The 23,728-nt window shown below is 43.4% G+C and overlaps 1 pseudogene across 1 annotated transcript; it reads right to left on the bottom strand.

Annotated features, from left to right (window-relative positions):
* Positions 1-382: 382 nt before the first annotated feature.
* On the bottom strand, positions 383-7,332 carry LOC144695060 (interferon-induced protein with tetratricopeptide repeats 5-like; annotated as a pseudogene). Its single transcript, XR_013579853.1, has 2 exons — positions 7,123-7,332; positions 383-2,049 (listed from the first exon to the last, which is right to left on the bottom strand). The product of XR_013579853.1 is annotated as an interferon-induced protein with tetratricopeptide repeats 5-like (transcript).
* Between the last annotated feature and the right edge of the window lie 16,396 nt (positions 7,333-23,728).

The raw sequence follows: 23,728 nt of genomic DNA, 5'->3' as shown, positions 1-23,728 counted from the left end.
GGCTGAAAATCAGGGAGCGGCAGGCAGTTTGTTACTGAGAAAAAGAGAGAAAATTATCTTTCATGCGTTATTTCAGCCAATGAGTATGGGGGGAAATATCGCATTCATATAAATGGGGCTGTAATGTGCGTGGGAACTGCACTCATGAATCTTCGTGCATTGACAAAATGATTGATTTGAATGAAAGCATTAACAGTTTATATTAAATAAGCCAGATGAGCAACTGCCAAACTTGTTCATAGATCAGGTAGATTTTCTTCATTGTTTTCACTGATTTTAAAACAGATTTCTCACAGGTGAAAAACTTGACTCTATTGAAATGCTTATTTATCATGATAAACACATTTTTGCTGTAGTTATAAAATGTATTAGGTTATCACTCTTCAATGTATCACTGATTATTTGTTATGCAAAAGAACAAAACACAATTCCATTCTATTACACTGACTCAATACATTGGTTACCGGAATACTTCATCTTTGCAGTTATGCAACACAGTTCAGCAGTAACTTGAACTGTAATCTAATCAGCAGAATTTCAAGCATCATTATGCAAAGTTCCTAATTGGGACTTTAGCTTCAGCTGGGAACATCATTGTTGAGCTAGATAGAAAGACGTAATTCACAAAGAGCACTTAGATATTCTTCATTGTCACAATCAATCTCTAAGGCTTTTTCAAAACATTCAATAGCTTCACACTTCTCCCCATCCAGCTGGTGCATGAATCCAAGAAGACCAAAGGCCTTGCTGTTTTCTGGATTCCTGTCAATTTGTTTCGTTGCAATCTTTCTCAAGTTTGTGCGACATATAAGCCATTCCCTTGAGCCATTTTTGAGTTTAAGTCCTTCCCGAAAATGTGTGATGGCATTTGATTCCGATCTTTTGTGATGCAGTTCAAATAACCCAAACTGTGAATGTATTGCCTGTTTATTATCAGGATGAATACCCTTTAATTCCAGTAGTTTGCTGTAGATTTCCTCTGCTTTACGATATTCTCCATTTATTGAGCAGATGGCTGCAAAATCTAGCTGTGCAATAACAAATGTTAATGGGCGAAGCTCAAATGCCTTTTCAAAATGGTACTTGCATTGATTAATCAATTCAGCTTTCTGTTGAAAAGCAGGATTGCAAGAGTTTCTGCTGCGTGGATTTTTGATCAGTGACATCAGCTTGATTTTGTAACACAAACCGACTTGGTGGTACAAGAAGGCAGAGTTGGGGGTAATTTCCAATGCTTTCTTCAACAGCTCCAAAGATTTTTCCACAGCTCCTTCTCTTCTCAAAAATTTTGCTGCATAACGAATCACATATGGGAGATCGGGGGACTTCTGCAATGCTTGTTCAACTAATGTGAAGGCTTCCTCTATTTGCTTGAACTCTTGTAGTTTTAGAGCCAACAGCACCATGGCAACAGAGTCATTGGGATCAAGCTCCAGCACACGTCTCAACTGCTTCATCGATTGGTTGGAATCAGCATTCTTTGGAGCACCAGAAAACCCCTCCAGACGAAACAGGACAATTGCATAGCCAGCATTCCATTCAATGTCATCAGGGTCTTCCTCCAGAGCCTTTTCAAAACATTCCTTTGCCTCGTCATAATACTTCCTGGTTGATATCAACAGTGCCCAACCCTTCTCTCCATATACTTCAGGGATCATTGCTGTATAACGAGAGGCATTGTGAAATATTTTACAAATCCTCTCCAGCTTGTCAATGTAGGACTGAGCCTCTGTCAGTTGTCCCATGTGATAATATACCCAGGCATAGTTTCCATAGGTGATGATGCTTCTTTTTTCAAATTCATCTTCATGATTCTCCCTCAGAAATCTTTCAGCTTCCTGTAAGTTTTGAATTGCCTCTTCATAGTTTCCTTGCAGACAGTTTACAAAAGCGAGTTGGTTGTAGGACCTGGCTTGATACTTCACAGCACTCTGTATTAAATCTTCTAATCTTTGCTTCATATCATCCAAGTCAATGTTTTCTTTCTGTGGAGCCCACGTGAAGTGACATTGAAGCTGACTGAGTTTTGCTTTCAAGGAATCCATCTTGCTGCAAGAAAATACAAAACAAAACCTATTTTATGCATATATCTCTCTGACATTGTTAGTGTTACAATATCAGTGTTGCAATGGTGGCAAAGCCTGAATAGCTGAGTAGGTGTGCGGGTCAGAGCAGGTGGATATGGAACAATTCCATTGCAGTCTGACGTGCCCAACATCCCTCAGATAGAGGGAAGAACCATTGGAATGCAGTAATGCGCCAAGAGGCAAGCAAAAACTAACAACTGGTTCATGAGTGATTGCTGAAATCTGAGATCACCCCTTAATAGGAACATAGACAAGAACATGTCCCACTATTCAATGAAATTACGGCTGATCCTTATCTCAACTCCACTACCCCTTGGTTCCATAACTCTTCATATCCCCGCCTAACAAATGTCTATCAATCTTACTTTTGAAATTTTCACTGGGAGAGAATGTTCTAGATTTCCATTAATCTTTGTGTAAAGAACATATGTATTACCTCAAGCTTTAAGCAACTGTAGCATAACTTGTATCCTTTGTATACTAGCCCCACTGAGATAAAGGCCAATAATGCATTAACATCTCTGATTATTTATTCTATTTGTCCACCAGATTTAGCAACTGTGTACATATCACCATTGAGACAATATTCTGATGGTTCTTAGCTTCAAAACACATAATCTCATATTTCCTCACACTGAACTCTATCTGCCACTCGCTTAATCCAACGTAGAACCATAGAAAAGTTACAGCACAGAAGGAGGCCATTTGGCCCAACTTGTCCATGCCAGCCGGAGGACACCCAGGTGCCCTTTCTTATCCCACCTTCCTGTACCTGGCCCATAGCCCTGCAGCTTCAGCAGTTTAGGTGCAGATCCAGGTACTTTTTAAAAGAGTTTAAAGTTTCTGCCTCTACCACCAACTTGGGCAGCGAATTCCAGACATCCATTACCCTCTGCGAAAAAAAGCTCTTCCTCATGTTCCCCCTACACCTTCTGCCACTTATCTTGAATCTATGTCCCCTGGTTCTAGAATTCTCCATCAAGGGAAACAATTTTATCCTGTCCACTCTATCTATTCCCCTCATAATTTTGTACTACTCAATCCCGTCACCTCTCAGCCTCCTTTGTTCTAAGGAAAATAACCCCAACCTATCCAATCTCTCCTTGTATCTACTCTTTTCTAACCCTGGCAACATTCTTGTAAACCTCCTCTGCACTCTCTTCAGAGCTATTACGTCCTTCCTGTAATGTGGTGACCAGAACTGCACACAATACTCCAGTTGTGGCCTCACTAATGTTTTATACAATTCCAACATTATATCCTTACTTTTATATTCTATACCTCTGCCAATGAAGGATAGCATTCCATAGGCCTTCTTTACAAACTTGTCTACTTGAGCTGCTGCCTTCAGGGACCTGTGTACTTGTATGCCAAGTTCTCTCACTTCATCTACCCCTCTTAGTATATTCCCATTTATTTTGTAATCCCTGTAACTGTTTGACCTCCCTAAATGTATGACCTCACACTTGTCTATGTTAAAATACATCTGCTACTTTACCGCCCACTCCACCAACCCATCTATATCATTTTGGAGATAATGGCTATCCTCTACACTAGCCACTACTCGGCCAATCTTTGTGTCATCTGCAAATTTCCCAATCGTGCCCCCCACGTTCATGTCCAAATCGTTAATATATAACACAAACAGCAAGGGTCCCAACCCCGAGCCCTGTAAAACACCACTTGAGACAACCTTCCATTCGCAAGGGCATCCATCAACCATTACCCTTTGTTTCCTGCTACAAAGCCAACCTTTTATCCAGTTTGCTATGTTACCTTGAATCCCATGGGCTTTTACTTTCCTGGCCAATTTGCCATGTGGGACCTTGTCAAGTGCCTTGCTAAAATCCATGTACACAACATCCACTGCACTATCTTCATCAACCCTTCTTGTCACTTCCTCAAAGAATTCAATCAAATTTGTGAGGCAAGATCTTCCTTTAACAAATCCATGCTGACCATCCCCGACTCGTCCATTCCTTTCCACATGACAGTTAATCCTATCTCTCAGGATTGATTCTACTAATTTGCTCACCACCGATGTATGACTAACTGGCCTATAATTGTTTGTATTCCCTTTGAACCCTTTTTAAACAATGGAACTACGTTTGCATTTCTCCAGTCCTCCGGTACCTCCCCCGTATCTAGTGAAGATTGGAAAATCATCCTCTGCTATCTCCTCCCTGACTTCCTTCATCAGCCTCGGATACAATCCATCTGGCCCTGGTGACTTATCAACTTTCAAGGGTTTCAACCCTTCGAGTACTTCCTCTCTCTTTATGACTATCCCGTCCAATATCTCGCAGTGTTCCTCCTTGACTACTAGATCTACATCCTCCCTTTCCTTTGTAAACACGGAGACAAGATCTTCATTCAAAACCCTTCCCACAGCCTCTGCACCTACACACAAGTTTCCATCTTCATCTCTGATAGGTTCCTTTTTTTCCTTAACTAACCTATTAGCATTAATGTATTGGTAAAACATATTTGGGTTATCTTTAACTTTACTTGCTAATCGTTTTTCATGCCCTCTCTTATTTTTGTTGGGGAAATGTCTACTTTGTACAATTAGGATCTGGCTTTTTAGTGCTTCCCACTGGTTTTCCACTGGTTTATCTTCCAGCAGTGCTGTCCAGTGCACCTCAGCCAAGTCCCTTCTCATTTCTGCAAAATTTGCCTACCCCCAGTACAAGACTTTTACTCCTCCCTTATCACTGTCCTTTTCCATGGTAATGTTAAATCTAAGTGAATTGTTATCACTGTCCCCGATATGGTCGCCAACTGTCACTTCACCCACTTGCCCCTCTTCATTCCCCAAGACTCGGTCTAGAATTGCATCTCCTCTCATTGGGTTTGTCACTAATTGGTTGAAAAATTTTCCTGGACACACTGCATGAATTTTTCTCCCTCAGTGCCCCTTATATTGTTTGAATCCCAGTTGATATAGGACAGTTCAAGTCTCCTGATATTATTGCCCTCTTGTTCTTACAAGCAGAAATCTGCCGACATATTTGTTCTTCTATCTCCCTTTCACTGTTTGAGGGTCTGTAATATACTCCCAGTAGTGTGACTGCCCCTTATTTATTTCTAAACTCAATCCATAAAGCCTCATTTGTTGACGCATTTAGTATATCATCCTTTCTCACAACTGGAATTGATTCATTAACCATTAGTGCTACCATCCCTCCTTTTTATCTCCTACTAACAATGTCCCTTGCCGTTTTCTAATCCTATCTGCGCTATTTACTGTGCCACCCATCAAAGTGCCGTTAACAAGCTTGGACACATAGCCTTCTACTCCTTGATCCAAGGCATGGATATATAATTATAATGACAAGCTGAGCCTCAGCACTGATCTCTGAGGGTACCGCTATTCATTTCCTACCAATTACAGTACACACCCATTACCCCAACTCTCTGTCTCCCAACTTCTAACCAATTAATTATCCAAGAAAGCTCCAAGACTTGCCTCAAGGTATTTCCAGATCCTGGGATCCTACATTCATTGCTTCCATACCCTATGAATTACCCCACTCCCCATTTCTCCCAGCGTTCTGAGCTCCGAGAAACATACAATTCCTCTTCTCATGTGAAATTTGATTGAGTTAGTTATCATAAATCAGATCCCCTTCACGCCCACACACCCCAAATATCATGCATATCATTGTAAGACATCATTCATTTGATGATTCCTGAATGTGACTTTTATTATAACGTACAGCCCATTTGGACAGTAATGACGTTTGCAACTAATAGCCCCACACTGCCACCCCCTGGAACTTAGCTGGGACTGCTGCATGTATTCTCACTGGGAGGGTGGGCTGTTCCCTGTTGGAGTTAGAATGGGGAGAAAGGGTTGGATTTTTAATTGCCCATGGGGGAGAGGCGGTGTGCAGGTGTGCATTGAGAATCACTTTTGAGGTGTGTGACTGGAGTCTGATGCCTCTGCAATTCAATGTGATTATCCAAAGGAGGCTGGGGGAGTGGGGGGTGGGAGAGCAGGAAAAGCCTCCAATTAACTGGTTGTCGAGCTCATTTTTGAGCTTATTTAGAGGCTTCTGAACAGCAGATTTTTTAACTGGGAGGAACATGCAGTGTCTGGGGCACATCAGGGAGTCATGGGGGTTAATGGTCAACATATTTAAGAAAGAGGGAATATTGCTCAGCTGCTCAGACAGTGACACAGAGTTGGCATTGCTGGTGCTGACAGGGTTGCAATTGTGAACAGTGAGTGCTGACACTCTTGCGAGGGATGTGGGGAAGCTGGCATCACCTGGGGAGCTGAGGTAGGCAAAGGGAGCCCTAAGGAACCATCAGGTCCAGGGGATCATCAGTTGGATCCACAGAGGCACCTGGGCAGCAACAGACCAGCTAGCCAGATTCCTGTATAGAAAAGGCTTCCACTCGAGACTGAGTGTCCTGTTGGTCTGTGATCACAGGAAGCACATCTTGCCAGTCTGTGCTGGTTCCCAGGCAGCTACATTGATGACTTTATCCTTGGAGGAATGTCAGGTGCTGCATCTCTTCAGGACCCTGTGAGTGGTTACTGGGAGATAAGGGTTATTCTCAACAAAGCGCAGCAGCGCAGACAAGAGGGGCTGGAGTAACAAGCGCTGCTCGGAGGATTCCAAAGGCATCCAGGGGCGCCTCATTAGACCTGGCTGCAGCCTTTGTCCTCCTTCATTCCATAATTCGGTGTGTACCTCTTCCAACGCAATGTAGCGAAGTGCAAACCTGCTCCCCCATTGCCCGCATGTGAACTGGCTTTTTAAATAGTCTCGGTGAAACCGCGCCACATGGGTCCGCTTCACTCCCATCTAACAGGCACTGAAAATATGAAACTCGGAAGTAAAATGATGAGGAATCCCTGTAGACATCAGTCATTCTCACATCCACTATAGTGTGTGTCATGACCCGTTGTTCCCCACCCTGCCCCCAAGTCCTGTCTCCCCATTAATATTGGGACATGACTGTCACGATTATTTAACAAGCCAAGGCATGTAATCATGCTGTGTAAAGTGTTGCGATCACTAACCTCATGATGCTGATCTGGGTTGTACCGAGTTTGATTGCAGGTAGCTGCTCAGTGAAACACTGGATAAAACTTGGCTCCTCAGATATTTTTATAGCTTCGGGAATCACATGATTTCGAGGAATTGCTGCTTGAAAGTGAAAGTGGAAATTGAAACTGGAAAGTGAATCTTGACTACAGCCTTTTCCTCACCTGATTAAAGAAACCGCCCATTCCTCAAAACCTGGGAGATAAAATCGCGACGAGAATGGGGGCGCTTCTCAAATGGGGAGGGGGGCGTCTCTATGAAATCCGGTGGTCTCTGATATTGTGGTGATGCTGAGGTTAACGGGGCATGACTGGGGAATCAAAACTCGAGGAGAATGGAGGCTTAGGAGGAGAGATAGGAATGAGGGCATGGGGTGAGAGGGAGATTGGAGACTGGGGAGAGATGGAGATTAGGGAGTGGTGGAGAGAGGATGATCCGTCTCTTCCCTATGGAAACCTGCGCCCTCCTCTCAAACTCTTGGACCAAGGCCTCCAGAGAACCTTCCCAGAAGGAAAAAACAGTTTGGACCAGAACTCTTATTTCCCAGTTTTACTGGTGTTCCATTTTAAGGTAAACAAGAGCAGTTCAGAGCAGTATTCTTATTCCCAAGGTTTTACTGTTTTTTTTCCTTCTGGGTTGGAGTGCTCTCTCTCTCTGTCAGAGTGACACTCAGAATCACAGAATCACACAGCGCAGAAGAGGCCCTTCGGCCTATTGAGTCCGCACCTATACATGAGAAACACCTGACCTACCTACCTAATCCCACTTACCAACATTTGGCCCATAGCCTTGAATGTTATGATGTGCCAAGTGCTCATCCAGGTACTTTTTAAAGGATGTGAGGCAACCTGCCTCCACCACCCTCCCAGGCAGAGCATTCCAGACCGTCACCACCCTCTGGTTAAAAAGGTTTTTCCTCACATTCCCCCTAAACCTCCTGCCCCTTGTGGAAGAATAAAATACATCTAAGGACAACTAAGGGTTAAACAGTTAAAACCATAGTGGAATACTACAGCACAGTTCCCTCTTTTGTTCTAGCAGGTACACCTGCAGCTGCCAGCTAACTGAGCAGGAAAGGAGAAAAGGAGTATCATAAACAAGCTTCCTAGAATCCTTGAGACAAGGCTAGGATGTCTGCCCCCAACATAAAGAGACAGGATCAAGCAATGGTCATCTGTTCTCTAGAGTGTACACCCCCTAGCACTAAAGATAAGGTCAAGCATGGTTATCTATTCTCTGTCTCACTTTTTTATTACCAGATGGGCTTCCCCCAATATCCTGTATAGACATAAATTAGAATAGACTAATTGTGTGTTGCATGCCAAAGACAATGATTCTCAATGTAATTAATTATTGAAGGTTAGACAGTCTTATCACCTTCAAGCTCTTTGATATGTACAACTTTTACTATAAATATTTGTGTACTGTGATGCTTCCTCAGAGTATCAGCTAGCTCCATTGTACGCTGCTGGGCTCTCCGTGATATCACGATTTAATAAAGGCTTCCGAGACAAACCTCCTGGGTCTGAGTGTTCACTCCGTTTTCCGCGACAAATTGGCGACGAGGATGGGATCCGACTGAAGTCCAGTAACCTCTTAAATTGGAGAGGTGATTGAAATCCTGGGTCGTCGGATCTCCAAAAAAAGAACTCTCGCGGAGAACAGGAGGAATAATTCTCCTAAGTTAGGGAAAATACACACTGCATCCTAGCTGAGAGGGGGATTGCAGTGAAAGCATCGTAGCTGAAAGGGGAAGTGCTGGAAAAAGGGTAGCTACCGACCAGACTCAAAAGACCCAAGGAACTGGAGGACTTGTTCAGGAACTCTTAAACACCGGTGAGCGCATAGGGTAGGAAACGCGCCGAGCTGTTAATTGTGTTTTCTCTTCAGAAAAATGGGAGGTTGCAACAGCAGAGCGGGCTCTGCCACTCCCCCTCTTTGCAAAGTACTAAGAACAAACCGAAACCGGTGAAACCGGAGCTTAAATCAGGAACTTTGAAGATGGGCAAGAAAACAGAATGAAAAATGGATGGAGGTATAAAAAAAAAGTAGTAGTAGTATACCCAGGGGTTCAAGTCCCATGGAGGTGAAAAGTAAGTAATTTCTGTGTTTTCTTTTGTGTATATTATTAAGTAAAATGGGAAATATGACATCAAAGAAACCCCAGGTTCCCGCTTTGAAGGGAACCCCAAATGCTTATATGTATGTCCATTACGGTCCTGAAATTGTCCAATATGTTTCTGATTGGGTTAAATGGACTCAAAGTAAAGGAGAGAGCTTCCCACCAGCTGGAACTTTTAATCGGGACAGATTTGAGCGCTTATAATATGTTTTAAGGGAGGTAGATAGTCCGCGACTGAATTTTCTGTAACTTCAAAAAAAATTGAATTGATCTAAGTTACAAGAGCTGTTTGTGCTGAAGAGAGAGAGAGAGAAAGGGTACCCCTAGGGGGTTAATGAGCAACTCACAAGCAGCAGCAGAGAAAATGTGAGCTTTCGTCAATTTGAAGGTCCCTATAGGTGGAGCCTTCAAGATCCCTTTATTCCCCCCACTGCTACTCGAAGCTTCGTTTAGAGTTAAGTTCAATATTATAGGAGTATTGATACATACCTTTATCTATGTGTTTGTTTGTGTGCAATGAAGCATTTGTATGTGAGCTTTAATGTGTTTTCTTCCCTGAATTGTCTTGTGTGTGTGTAGTTGAGCACTTTAGAGTCGAAAGCCCCATATTAGATTAAAGGAAAAGTTTATTCAAATATTCCAAAGTTTTGAGTATAAGGTTTGAGTTGAGATTTCTGGCAAAAATCGTAATTTGAAGGTAGTGTAAAGATAAAACAGGGCTTGCCTTTGTTTGAGATGAACCAACCCTTGTACCACCCCCTTGCAGACTAGTAGGGAATAACCCTCATCATCAGCTTCCAAGCTGATTGGGATTAATACATACAACTTAGTATTCTAAAATTCTGAGAAAAAGAAGTTACTTAAAATTCAGAAGGATTCTAGGAAAACGAAAAGACATAAACACAAGGTCTAGATGGTTCCAATGGATAAAAAGGGGTTTCTTAAGAAGGGATGAATTAAATATTAAAGGAAATCTGCTTTCCAAAAGCACTGGAATTTGAATTTGGGACAATCTTGAGATGTAAAATGCAGTGTAATTTAACAGGTTACTTTTGAATCACTAGGATGCTATCTAAGATAAATAATGTGTTGATAAACATACGGAAATTATAACTTGGATACAAATCGTTACACATGAAAAAGAGGTTGTTTTAATTTTGATAGTGTAAATTACAGTTCTTACAAAGTTTAAAAATTTGAGGTTTGGTTCTTGATAAAGTTTTCAAAAGGGAATTTTCATTTTAAAAGGCCTGACAACAATTGGCACTAATTCAAATGCTGCAAGCTTTTGTGTTTGTAAGTCTGTTCCTAAAATATGAAGCTAAGCTCAAGACCTTGACAAAGTTTGGCAGAAATCCAATTTTTTGGCCGAGTTAATGAATCTGGGATAATTCTAAAAGAAAAGGGTCAGACACAATTTAGTGGGTTTCTTTTAAGACAATAAAATCTTTGAGAAGAAGAGAAGGAAGCAAAACTTGTTAATACCTGATTTCTGTTTTTAAAACTGTTATGAGAATATTTTAAAGTCTCTCCAGGCAACCTGAACAAGATAAGATGGTAGCTGTTGCAAGTGTAATATGGTATGAGGCAAGTAGGAGAATGAGTTAGGGAAAGAGGACATAATGTACAAACTGTTTTAAGGGAAATGAATTTGATAATCTGGCCATCAACTGAGGCATTGGAACTGCACAGGGGGAGATAAGCAAAGATCTAGAGACAGAGATCCCCGTTGAAATGGAATAGTTAATATGGCCTCAAGAGTAAGGAAACATTTTAAACAATCAAGACAATAGAGAAACTGAACTCCAGAGAACCTTAGGATGATCATGGTCAGGAAAGAAAACTTAGAGGTAAAGGGAAAGCTGGAAAAAGGCTAAATAGATGTATTACTGACTATATTAATGTGCCTGCAAGCTACAAAAAGTAAAACCACAGGATTAACACCTTGTTGACAGGCAGAGTTAAGCGGTTCCCAGAGAGAACCATCACTGGAAGTGAAAATACTGAGCCATTGAAAGATAGGATAAGAAGGTGCATTGTTGAGTTGTTTAAGGAATTGAGGCCTGACATGAGACAGCAGCAGGAAAGATTAAACTGGAAGGAGCCTACCCAGATGGATTCAGATCAGGGAACTAATTTCACAGGGAGAGTCATTAAAGAAGTGTGTAATTTTATGAAGATTAAACAGAAATTCCATATTCCTTACCACCCCCAGAGTCCAGGGATGGTGGAAAGGATGAACTGAACTTAAAAAGAAAACATCAATCAAGAGACAGGGAACAGCCCAATATTCTAATGCGCCGTGGTCTATACCAAGCAGGACCGCCAGGTTCACCCCATTTGAAATGATAACAGGTAAGGGCCATGCAATTACCTGAAGGTATTATAGTAGGAGGTGTAGGGCCACAGAAAGGAAAAATACAGGACAATGAAAGGGAATTAAGTAGGTGATTACATGAGTTGAGAGAGGAAATTAGAGACTGACAGATGATTAAGGATATGGAAACAGGCAAATCCAAAGAGCAGCAATGGACCATGCCAGGTAATTATGACAGGTGAGACATGTGCACTTGTAGATATGAGAACGGGAAGTAAATGGAGGCATTACACACAGTTAAAGATACATGACAATTGACCAAGCGGTAACCCAGAGAACGGGAACCTATGTTAATGTCTCCACAGATCTACGATCCTGGCCGTGGGCCTATCAGTACTGGTAACAAGGTCGGGGATCATCACTGATCATCCTGCACCGCAGGAGGAACTTTGGTACAGCATGGACAGTGCCGAATGCGACATGCAACGGGGAATGATAAATGTAACAGTAGAAGAACAAGTGCTTTCAAATTGTAGTAAGGGTTTGCTTCAGATCGAGCATGGGAGGTCCGCCACTACCCAGCCACCTCCCACCTCTACTTTCACAGTCTGAGTAGAGATAATTGAAGCCCCTCAAACCACACCGACTGATCCATCTTGTCTGACTATGCATCCAGGACCGACGAATGGTTTGGTATTGGTTAATCAGAAGTTTTGTATGATAATGTACACCATGAGCTGGTACCCGTATTCTTGAATGTATCCGGTGTCGTTCTGCCCCAATGGTGCTCAACCCATACCCAAGCACTCTATACAGCTCTGAGGCACCAATTGATGACTGAAGCAGTTCAGTTCAGTGGCGAGATGCGATCAGGCTTGGGAGGGAACGGCCTTAAGCGCAGCCTGATAAATGATGCCACTATGATATTCAATATAGGGACATCATTGGTTAATCCAAAGTCTGGCTACCGTGCTCGAAAGTCATGCGGGGACTATCAATAAATTAATTGAAATAGGAAAAAATATTTCGGACAAAGCGAGCAGAAATGATGTATGCAACACCTATGGGCACTGGAACAAGCCCGAGAAAATTTAAGACAGACTAAAGAAGGGGTAGTCCCTTCATGGGTGACTAATGAGCATCTATTGAATCTCTCACAACACAAGAATCATGACTTGACTGGTTGTCAGCTCAGGGGTTTAACACGTGTATGTAGAATGAATGTTGAATGTATAATGATTGTAATATGCTAATAGGCATTGTATTAGTAATACCTGTCATATCTATGTCAATGACATAACCCAGGCAAGATGCCCACCCAGCCATGGGGCCCATTTGTACACCTACAAATGGACTTTATACAAATGCCTAAATGTATGGAATATAATTATGTTTTAGTTCAAGTATGTTTGTTCTCGCGATGGGTGGAGGCGTATCCCACCCGAGGAAATGATGCTGTTGTTGTTGTAAAATTGTTGTTCATTTTACTGCTAAAGTGATAAATGAACTGTTGAAGTCCTTACAATGTAACCATCACCTTTCCTGCCCATACCACCCCCAGTCTACTGGAGCGGTGGAAAGACAATTTTTATAAAAATGATTCATGGTGGTCTGTAATACTAGGTTGGTTCTCCGGTTGGGAAGTTGGTTGCTATACGTTTTAATTGGCTTGGTCGTAGCATGTGTTATAAGGTGTTGTGCATGTGTTGCTTTGCAAATTTGCTGTTTCCAGGTTATTAACAGTGTCTCTACTGGATTAGGAGGAGCTCCAGTTGTCCCTCAATTGATACGCACTGGCCCCCAGCGAAACCCACTGGTGGGGAGAAAAAGTTTACCCTGCCAGAGATCGGCCTTTTCCTTATGCTTATGAGCCCCCTTATGATGATGAAGATACTATTCCTCATTGGTATTAATCTGAAAGATTAACAAGGAGGGATTGTGGAAGAATAAAATACATCTAAAGGACAACTAAGGGTTAAACAGTTAAAACCATAGTGGAATACTACAGCACAGTTCCCTCTTTTGTTCTAGCAGGTACACCTGCAGCTGTCAGCTAACTGAGCAGGAAAGGAGAAAAGGAATATCATAAACAAGCTTCCTAGAATCCTTGTGACAAGGCTAGGAGGTCTGCCCCCAACACAAAGAGACAGGATCAAGCAATGGTCATCTGTTCTCTAGAGTGTGCACCCCCTAGCACTAAAGATAAGGTCAAGCATGGTTATCTATTCTCTGTCTCACTTTTTTATTACCAGATGGGCTTCCCCCAATATCCTGTATAGTCATAAATTAGAATAGACTAATTGTGTGTTGCATGCCAAAGACAATGATTCTCAATGTAATTAATTATTGAAGGTTAGACAGTCTTATCACCTTCAAGCTCTTTGATATGTACAACTTTTACTATAAGTATGTGTGTACTGTGATGCTTCCTCAGAGTGTCAGCTAGCTCCATTGTATGCTGCTGGGCTCTCCATGATATCACGATTTAATAAAGGCTTCCGAGACAAACCTCCTGGGTCTGAGTGTTCACTCCGTTTTCCGCGACACCACTCATCTTGTACTTGTGTCCCCTTGTGAGGAATTACAAATTTGGGTTAGCGCCCCTGTGATCTCCTCCCTTGCCTCCTCATCCGGACCTGGAGATTTGTTCACTTTTAAACCTGCCAACACCTTCAATACCCTGTCACTCCCTATATCAATTTGCTCAAGAATCTCGCAGTCTCTCTCCTTGAGTTCCATACCTTCCTTTTCATTTTCTTGGGTGAAGATGGATGTGAAGTATTCATTCAACACTCTACCGATGTCCTCTGGCTCCACCCATTGATTGTCCCCTTGGGCCCTAATGGGCCCCACTCTTTCCCTGGTTATCCTCTTCCCATTGGTATACTTATAGAATATCATGGGATTTCCCCTACTTTTATCAGCCTGAGCTTTCTCATATCCCCTCTTTGCTTTCTTAATTGCTTTCTTCAGCTCTCTTTCTCATATCCCCTCTTTGCTTACTTAATTGCTTTCTTAAGCTCCACCCTGCACTTTCTGTGCTCCACTAATGCCTCTGTTGATTTGCTCCCCTTGTACCTGCTAAAGGCCTCTCTTTTCTTTCTCATCGTGTCCTGAATATCTCTGGCCATCCATGGTTCTCTGGGCTTGTTACTCCTTTCTATCACCCCAGAGGGAACATGTTGAGCCTGTACCCTCCCCATTTCCTTTCTGAATGCCCCCCACTGCTCTTGTGTAGATTTCCCCACAAGTAGCTGTTCCCAGTCTACCTTGGCCAGATCCTGCCTTATTTTACTGAAATACGCTCTCCCCCAATCCAAAACATTTTTTTGCAACTTGTCTATTTCTTTGTCCATAATAAGCTTAAATTGTACCATGTTGTGGTCGCTATCACTAAAATGCTCCCCCACCATCACCTCAGCTACCTGTCCGGCTTCATTCCCCAGAATTAGATCCAGCACTGCACCATCCCTTGTTGAACCCTCTACATATTGACCTACAAATTTCTCCTGCACACATTTCAAGAAATCCACTCCATCCAAGCCCTTAACACTATGTCTATCCCAATTAATGTTGGGAAAGTTGAAATCACCTCATATAATTATACTATTGTTAATGTTTTTACGCCCCTCCGCGGACTGTGCACATATTTGCTCCTCAATTTCCCACTGTCTGCCTGGGGGTCTATAATAGACACCTAACAATGTGCCGCTTTTTTATTCCTAAGGTGTACCGCAAAGCTTCATTCAATGCCCCCTCCAGGATATCATCTCTTCTTACTGCAGTAACTGACTCCTTAACTAATAATGCAATGCCTCCTCCTCTTTTACCACCTCCCCTGTCGTGCCTGAAGATTCTATATCCCGGAATGTTGAGCTGCCAACCCTGCCCTTCCCTCAACCACATCTCTGTGATGGCTACTATATCACAATTCCACGTGTCAATCCTCACCCTTAACTCACCCGTTTTACCTGTAATACTCCGGGCATTAAAATAGGGTCCATCCAGCCTTGCCTTGCTCCCTTGAAACTTAATGCATCTGTATTCCCTCTGACTTGATTGTTTTACTGTATTATGACGTGTCCTGATAGATGGGTCTTCTTCTCAGCAGCAAAGAATTTCATATTCTATCCCATCCGCAGCTGCAGCCTGAGGACACATCTGCTGTTAAGCAGAGCAGGGTAGCTGTACAGTGTTTTACCCAGGTGATCCTGGCTCTCAGCTTGTGCAGTTTTGGGCAATTTGTGTTCTGTTTTCAGGTTGAATATCACCAGGTTATAGGATTATTATTTGTTACACGGTGTCGGGGCATTATACCGACTATTAGCAGTTGTAAATGGACTATCAGGGAGCTGTGGTATTATATTGGTAGATATGAGGGGAAACAGAGTGTTTTCAGTATTACTATGGCTAATTTAGTGAGTTACGATTGTTTGAATCAAAGTTCCTTTGACATGTGTGGCGATTTGTCCCAAGGGTTCAGAGGTGGAGGATGCTGGCTGGTAAAATTGCAGAGAGGGATGTCATACTGTCTCCACACGGTTTTGCTCTGTCATTGGAGGAGGCTTCTTGCGGGCGGAAAGCCAATAAAAGCTTATCAGCAACCAATTAACAGGAAACTTCCAGAGTAAATCCCTCGGTTCCCAATTTTCCATCACTTAGTTCCCCATCTCCCCTCCCCCAGTTCTCGCTATCCCATCCCTCAGTTCTCCCTCTCCTCTCCCTCAGTTCTCCTCTATCCTTGATTCCACCTCTTCCCTCCCATGGTTTTCCCTTCCTTGTTTTCCATTTTTCGCTGCCCTCATTCCTCCTCTTCTCAGTTGCATCCTCTTTGCCCCCTCCTTTGCCCTCCCCCTCCCTCAGATTCCCCCCTCCTCCTTCCTCCAATTCCCTGCTCCTCTCTTGGATTCGCCCCTCCTCCTCTCTCAATTCCCCCTTCTGCTCCCTCTGATTCCCCTTCTTCCTCCCTCGATTTCCGCCTGCTCCTTCCTCGGTTTCCCCCCTCCCTCCCCTCCCCCTCCCTTGAATTCCCCCTCTTCAGATAACCCCGTCCTCCACCCTCGAACTCACCCCTTCTCTTCCCTCGGATTCCCCCCTTCTCCCTCGAATTCTCACCTCCTCTCTCAAACTTCCACCTCCTCCTCCCTCGCGTTTTCCCCCATCCTCCCTCGGATTCCCCGCTCCTCCTCCAACCCGGCCAATTACCATCCCATCAGTTTACTCTCGATCATGTTCGGAAATCGGGATATTTTAAGTAGGTTAAATGTGTATCTGTGTGTGTGAAGAATAAGGTTTAATGTTTAAGTTTGATTTGTATTTCTGTATTTGTCTGTTAAGAAAGGGAGTTGAGTTTTAGTTTAACTTTAAAAGATGCCTACATTTTTAATGAGGTTTTTACGACACTTGAAGGCGTGTTAAAGCAAACAAGAGTAGACAAACTGTGCTGTTGCCCAGTAACTGGGGTCCTGAGAGGGAGACCCACCCACACACACACAGACAGAGAAACCAAAAGCAGTTTGAGTTCAGTTGGTCATTATGCTGTAAGCTGAAGGGAGCAGTTTAAGTCTCTCTCTAACTGACTTACCAGCAGACTTTGGAGGGAAGTAAGTTTCAGAATGTTTGATGAGTTGCCCTAAAGTTAAAGTAACAGTGAATGTCAAGTGAGCTCTGAATCTCAAGGGAAATGCCAGTCTACTGGGAGAGTGAACTGCAGAGAGAGTAGATTTCCCAAAAGAACCAAACGGTCCCAAGGCCAAGGAGTGAGATAGAAAGGAGGGGCCCCAAAAACAAGTTATAGTCAAAGAAAGGAGAGGAATCTGTAAAAATGTTCTGTTCTGTGGTAGTGAAAGAATGGAACAGAGGGGAAGGCGCCAAGCATCAGGCTTAAGGAGAAGTATGCTGCAGGCAGCAGATTTAAAGCGAGAAGCCTAAAGGTCCAAAGAGACAACTGAAGGTCTGTAACTCTTTGCTGTGGGAAAGTGAAGCAGTGGGGTGCTGTTGGCACAGCAGAGTATTTGAGAGAGAGGGCATGGAAGGAAGTTTGAATGCACATGATGATCCAGGGGAAGAACATTGGAAGGAGAGTTCGAAACCCTGGAGGTCAAACCTTGCAGAAGACGTCTGATAGAAAGCTTTCTTTGGGAGAAGATTCCGAAATGAGTTCTTGGAGAGTGGAGCTTGAAAACCCTTGTGTGAAAGACGGAGTTCAGTGAGACTGCTTGGCTTGCGGTGTGACAAGCATCTGTTGGGGGGTGAAGTGGGGGTGCATGGGAGGGAGTTGAGGAGAGATCTGTTTTGGGTGGTATCTGTCACTTGGTTTCAGAGAGTGCTATGTCTGACCACAGGTTACCTTTTGGATTACATGGGATGTGTACTTACAGTGAACATTAGAGTATAAGATATCTTTGGTAACTTGTGTTATCCTTTCAAAACTGTATTTATCTATGAAGTTATAGGTTGTGAGCGAAGGAGTATTGTACTATAGTTCCTCATTTCTTTTTTAATAATGCTTTGTTCTTTTGTTAAACGTTCATCAGCTGACTCCTGTGACACTTCTCAGTAGCCATGCTCCACATATCTAAACAAAAAATAAAAGTTAGGATCTATCATGCTGGGTTCCATCCTGGGATTAGGCTTATCCAGTAGTAACATCAGCTGGGATCATAACAATCATTAGTAGGGTGACAGAGGGGGTTATCGACAGTGCTATCAATTAGCACTTGCTCAGCAGTTACGTGCTCACTGATGCTCAGTTTGGGTTCCGCCAGGGCCACTTAGCTCATGACCTCTTTACAGCCTTGGTTCAAACATGAACAAAAGAACTGAACTCCCGAGGTGAGGTGAGAATGACTGCCTTTGACATTAAGGCTGCATTTGATTGAACATGGCATCAAGGAGTCCTAGCAAATCTGGAGCCAGTGGGAATCGGGGGAAAACTCTCTGCCGGTTGGAGTTGTACCTAGCACAAAGGAAGGAGGTTGTGGTTGTTCAAGGTCAGTCATCTCAGTTCCTGGACATTGCTGAGGAGTTCCTGAAGGTAGTGTCCTTGGCCCAAACATTTTCAGCTGCTTTATCAATGACTTTCCTTCCACCATAAGGTCAGAAGTGGGGATGTTCGCTGATGATTTGCACAATTATAAGCACCATTTGCAACTCCTCACATACTGAAGAAACCCATGTCCAAATCAGCAAGACCTGTGACAAGTAAAATTTGCACCACTTAAGTGCCAGGTAATGACCATCTCCAACAAGAGAGAATCTAATTGTCGTCCCTTGACATTCAATGGCATTACCATCACTGAATCCCCCACAATCAACATCCTGGGGGGTTACCATTGACCAGAAACTGAACTGGACTTGCCATATAAAAACTGTGGCTACAAAAGCAGGTCAGAGATTAGGAATCCTGCGGTGAGTAACTCACCTCCTGGCTCCCAACGCCTGTCCATCTTCTACAAGGCACAAGTCAGGAGTGTGATGGAACACTCCCCACTTGCCTGGATGAGTGCAGCTCTCGCAACATTCAAGAAGCTTGACAACATCCAGGACAAAACAGCCCACTTGATTGACACCTCTTCCACAAACATTCACTCCCTTCACCATTGATGAACAATGGCAGCAGTGTGTACCATCTACAAGATGCACTGCAGAAACTCACCAAGGCTCCTTGGACAGCATCTTTCAAACCCACGATCACTACCACCTAGAAGGACAAGGGCAGCAGATAGATGGGAACACCACCACCTGCAAGTTCCCCTCCAAGTCACTCACCATCCTGACTTGGAAATATATCACGGTCCCTTGATTATCACTGGGTCAAAATTCTGTCACTCCCTCCCTAACAGCACTGTTGGTGTACCTACACCACAGAGACTGCAGTGAATCAAGAAGGCAGCTCACCACCACCTTCTCAAGGGCAATTAGGAATGGGCAATAAATGTTAGCCGAGCCAGCGACACCCACATCCCATAAACGTCGATTAAAAAATTTGCTCAAATCTCTGCACATCAAAACGAGAGTTCGTAATTCAACATCAGTTTGTCTCTATCTTGCAATCTTCAAAAACACTTCAAACCAAAAGTATTAGCAATCCCTTCATGTTTTCGGACATGAAGGGGGGAGTTTTATGGAGGTCATGGGGGCCTTGGCCGCTGGCTGGAGAGTTGGCAAGGGACCCACACTGCCTCCTTGTCGGAAGGGCTGCTAGATTACCAGCCAGTCAGGTAATTAACAGGCCACCAGTGGGTCTTTTACGGGATCAGGACCCCGGGGAGCAGAAAGCAGAAAGTATCGGGAACAGACCCAATGAGAGCTGCTGGCTAATCAGAGTTCAGCAGCTCTCGTGCATGGTGTGGGAAAAACATCCACAAGGAGACCTGGGATCGCCAAGCAACCCAGGCAAAGCTGAGTAATGGCAGATGGGATTCGTGGGGGAGGCTGGATGTAGGGGGTCAGCAGAAGGGCAGAGGTGTGGCTCTCAGCGGGCCCATCCCATCATACCTTCCTGATGCTGGCTCCCTTGATCAGGCACTGAATGCCTTTGAACAGGGGACTCCCCCCGAGAGACCACATGCAACCTGCACTGCTCCCAGTGTTGTGACAGACCCACCGCCTTTGCTGAATACAAACACCATGGGAAGAGGCCGTTAATTGGACATTAATTGTCAGCGGGATGGGAAGTCCACCACCGATGGGCCTTCCCGACACAGACTTAATCAGGGTGGAAGTGGGAAGGTGGCAGAGCCCCTACCCGTCACCCTTTGTTGGCATCTGGTTACAAACAATGTCCGATAGATATGCAGAATGGGTCATTAACTTTAAGAGCAGTAATGACATAATGCAGTGTTAGTCTGAGTCTGCCCTATAGGTGACCCCACCGCAACTATTAAACAAAGCAGAGAATATAAATATGACTTTTAACAGCATTGTGCAATATTGTTAATTTAATAGGAAAATATCCTTTAGCTATATATAACACTGTGCAGATGATAACACTGATTTCAGTGATTTTGTCAGCCCACAGTAACCTGTTCTGCACATTGCACTGTATGAACACAGTAACAGTAAATTCATATTTGGAGGAAAGATTCAATACTTGTAACCCAGATAAACTGCAAAAGATCTTCTCCATTTTGTCAAATGATTAGAAGACTTTCTCCTGTCTGTGTGCAAAATATTATTCAATATAATTATTTCATAGAAGGGAAGCAACTGGATACTATTTTGTCAGTAATCTGACAGGGTAGATGATCAATTGACCCTTGAGCAATAAAGTGGAATGATTGAACAACATAGGCCTTTACTGTCAGTGAGAAGCAGTGGAATCCTCAGGTGTCTCTCTACGATACAACTTTTAAGAGACTAGAGGACAAAGACTGAATGGCTCACAATTGTTTCTGTGTTTTCTTGATTGATTAGTCTTAAGACTGTGCTGATTACTTCTTCTCACCACAATATTTTCTCAATATCTACGATGCAACCAACCTTATCATGGCATCTCATTCCTCAAAAAATTCTAAAAAGCACCAAGATAGTGTGGGATAATAGGTAAGTAGACTAAAGGACAAGATTAAAGTCAATGGAAAAGACTCTTAAGAATCTTGTGCTGTGTAAAAAGGGTTACTGATTCACTATGAGTCTGTTATGTACCCCTGTCCTGGCAATTTCATCCCACAAAGCCTGCTCACAGTAAAGTTCCATTAGCAATAAAATAAACAGAACTCCAACCATGATATCACCCTATGTTTGCAAAAGAATTATGGCTGACAAAGGCCATCCATTCCAGCTCGTCTCATCCATCCAGAATGCCATGGGAACATACGTATTAGGAGGAGGAGTAGGCTATCCAGCTTTTCGAGCCTGCTCTGCCATCTGATAACATAGCTTACGTTACACTAATGACTACAATTCAAAAGTATTTGGCTGTAAAGTGATTTGAGGTATCGTGAAAGGTGCTGTATAAACGTAGGTTTTATCTTTATTTCATTACACGTACATGCAGTAGACAGGGTGACTATAGCAATGGCAAAATTGAAGGCCCTATGCTAATTCCTTTAGGATAATTAATCACTCAGCAATCAACTGATGTTCGAAAAGTGGCTACAAAGAAATCATTGCTTCTACAATTCAACTCTGTGGCTTACACGATCGTATCATTCTGAATTTTCTGGCAACAACCCACAATATACCATAATTAGCATCTGTCCCTTTTATGCTAAAGGCACTATCCCCAGATTTGTCAATCAGATGTCCACAGGGAGAAATGTAGGGTGAATTGCTAATCTGAATTTTTCAGGGAAGAATGAGACATAGTACATAAGTTCAGCACAGTCTTAACTCAAGAGCTGGATTGTTTCCCTTTCCCCCAGAAGCTGTCATACAAATTGTGTTGTACAATGTGAATTTGCAGTCTAAAATAGAAAAATGTAAGTTTTGGGAAGAAACTCCAACAGCAAAATTGACCACCTCACACCTCCAACCTTTGCCAATGACACAGCTGCCACCCCACTTCCCAAACCCAAATCCCCCCCACAACAACCTCCAAACTCACAATACCCCTCCAATGCCCCCAGTCACCTCCACCCCCAAACATTTCCAACCTACTGCCACCTCCTCCACCAAAACCACCAACCACCCACCCCCAAACACTGCAAACATCCACCATGGCCCAGCGCCCTAATCCTTCCATCCTCAGAACGTGCAATATCACCAACACCCCCAAACTCCCACCACCCAGAACCACCCACACCCTTCAAACACCCACAACAAACCCCACACTTCAACCCACCCAACCTCCCCACATCCACTATACCTTCAACACCACCCCAACCTCCCCCCAACCTGCTATGACCATCCCTCCCTGCCTCTGCCCACCAAGCATCGAATTGGCTCAAAGCAAAGTATTCACTTACCATTTTTCAAGCAAGAAAACCCCCACTTGCTGCTGTTGCTGACCCTCAAGTTTTGTTTCCTGGCAGGCTTTTCAAAGGGAAAAGGGAATCATGATCTCTGCCCGAAGGTCGAAGCAGCAGTAGCAGCTAGACAGTGAAATTGACCTGAAAAACTGGATTTTTAAACAATCGACACTCCCGGGAAGAATGTTCTGATTTTTTTTATGTCAGTCTTTCAGGCCTGCAGCTCTGCCTCTGGCTGCCCAGGCAGGGGGACAACAAGAAATTGCATTTAGAGCAATGAGCTGGGGGCCCCCCAGACCCTGGGACCTAGTGTTTGGCATCATCTGCAACCCCTTCTACTAGGCCCTGGGGACAAGTACAGCACAGGACAAATGGCAACAGAACTTGAAGAAAGGCTAGAGTGATGAAAGCCATGGTGAAAATCTTACCTCTACCTGAGTATTTTGACCAGGTGGAAGGCTTGGATAAAGACGAGAAGAGGTAGAACTGGCACTGTAGGTTTACGAGGTATGGGACAGCTTCAGGATTAACAGTGAAGACTAATAAAGAACAGGTCAGTACTCTTCTATATGTCACACGCAGTAGTGCAGATGATGTGATGGTCAAAAAGGGCATAAATGAAGAAACAGTGACACATAAAGAGGCTATAAAATCCTTTGACACATTTCTTCAGTCTTCGAAGGAACGATGTTGTAGAAAGGATGAAACTCAATAAACATTGAGAGTGCAAGAGCAGATTCTTTCATTAATGATTTACATTGATTGGCTGAGAATTGTGAATATGGAGATGTGAAAGATGAATTAATTTGGGGTCCCATTGTTGTAGGAGTCTTAGAGGGGCCTTGATCAGATTTTCTGCAGTCGAGGGAGGATTTGACACTATCGAAGCCTGTGCAGTTAACAAGGTAGTAGGAAGTTCAAAAGCAAAATCATCTATTTATTCGAGGTGACAAGGAGATCTCATGGAGACAATCGATGGACACAATGCAGTTTGTTGGACACAGAAGTAACGGGGTAACTATTCAAAAATACCGAAAGAGTGAAGACTAGCCTCCGTCACTCAGTGTTCTCGCTGTGGTGCGAAAAGGTTGCACTGACATGAAGAATGTCCTGCCAGAAATGTAGAGTGCCATTCCTGTAAGCGGAGAGGACATTTTAAATCTGCATACTGCAGCAGCAAGCTCCTAACGCAGGAAATCATGTAGAAACCAATTAAACATGTAGTATTC

This window comes from Cetorhinus maximus, chromosome 20 (assembly GCF_964194155.1).
Source record: "Cetorhinus maximus chromosome 20, sCetMax3.hap1.1, whole genome shotgun sequence".
NCBI lineage: Eukaryota > Metazoa > Chordata > Chondrichthyes > Lamniformes > Cetorhinidae > Cetorhinus > Cetorhinus maximus.
The sequence above is the reverse complement of the archived record's forward strand: the minus strand, read 5'-3'. Positions and strand labels throughout refer to the sequence as shown.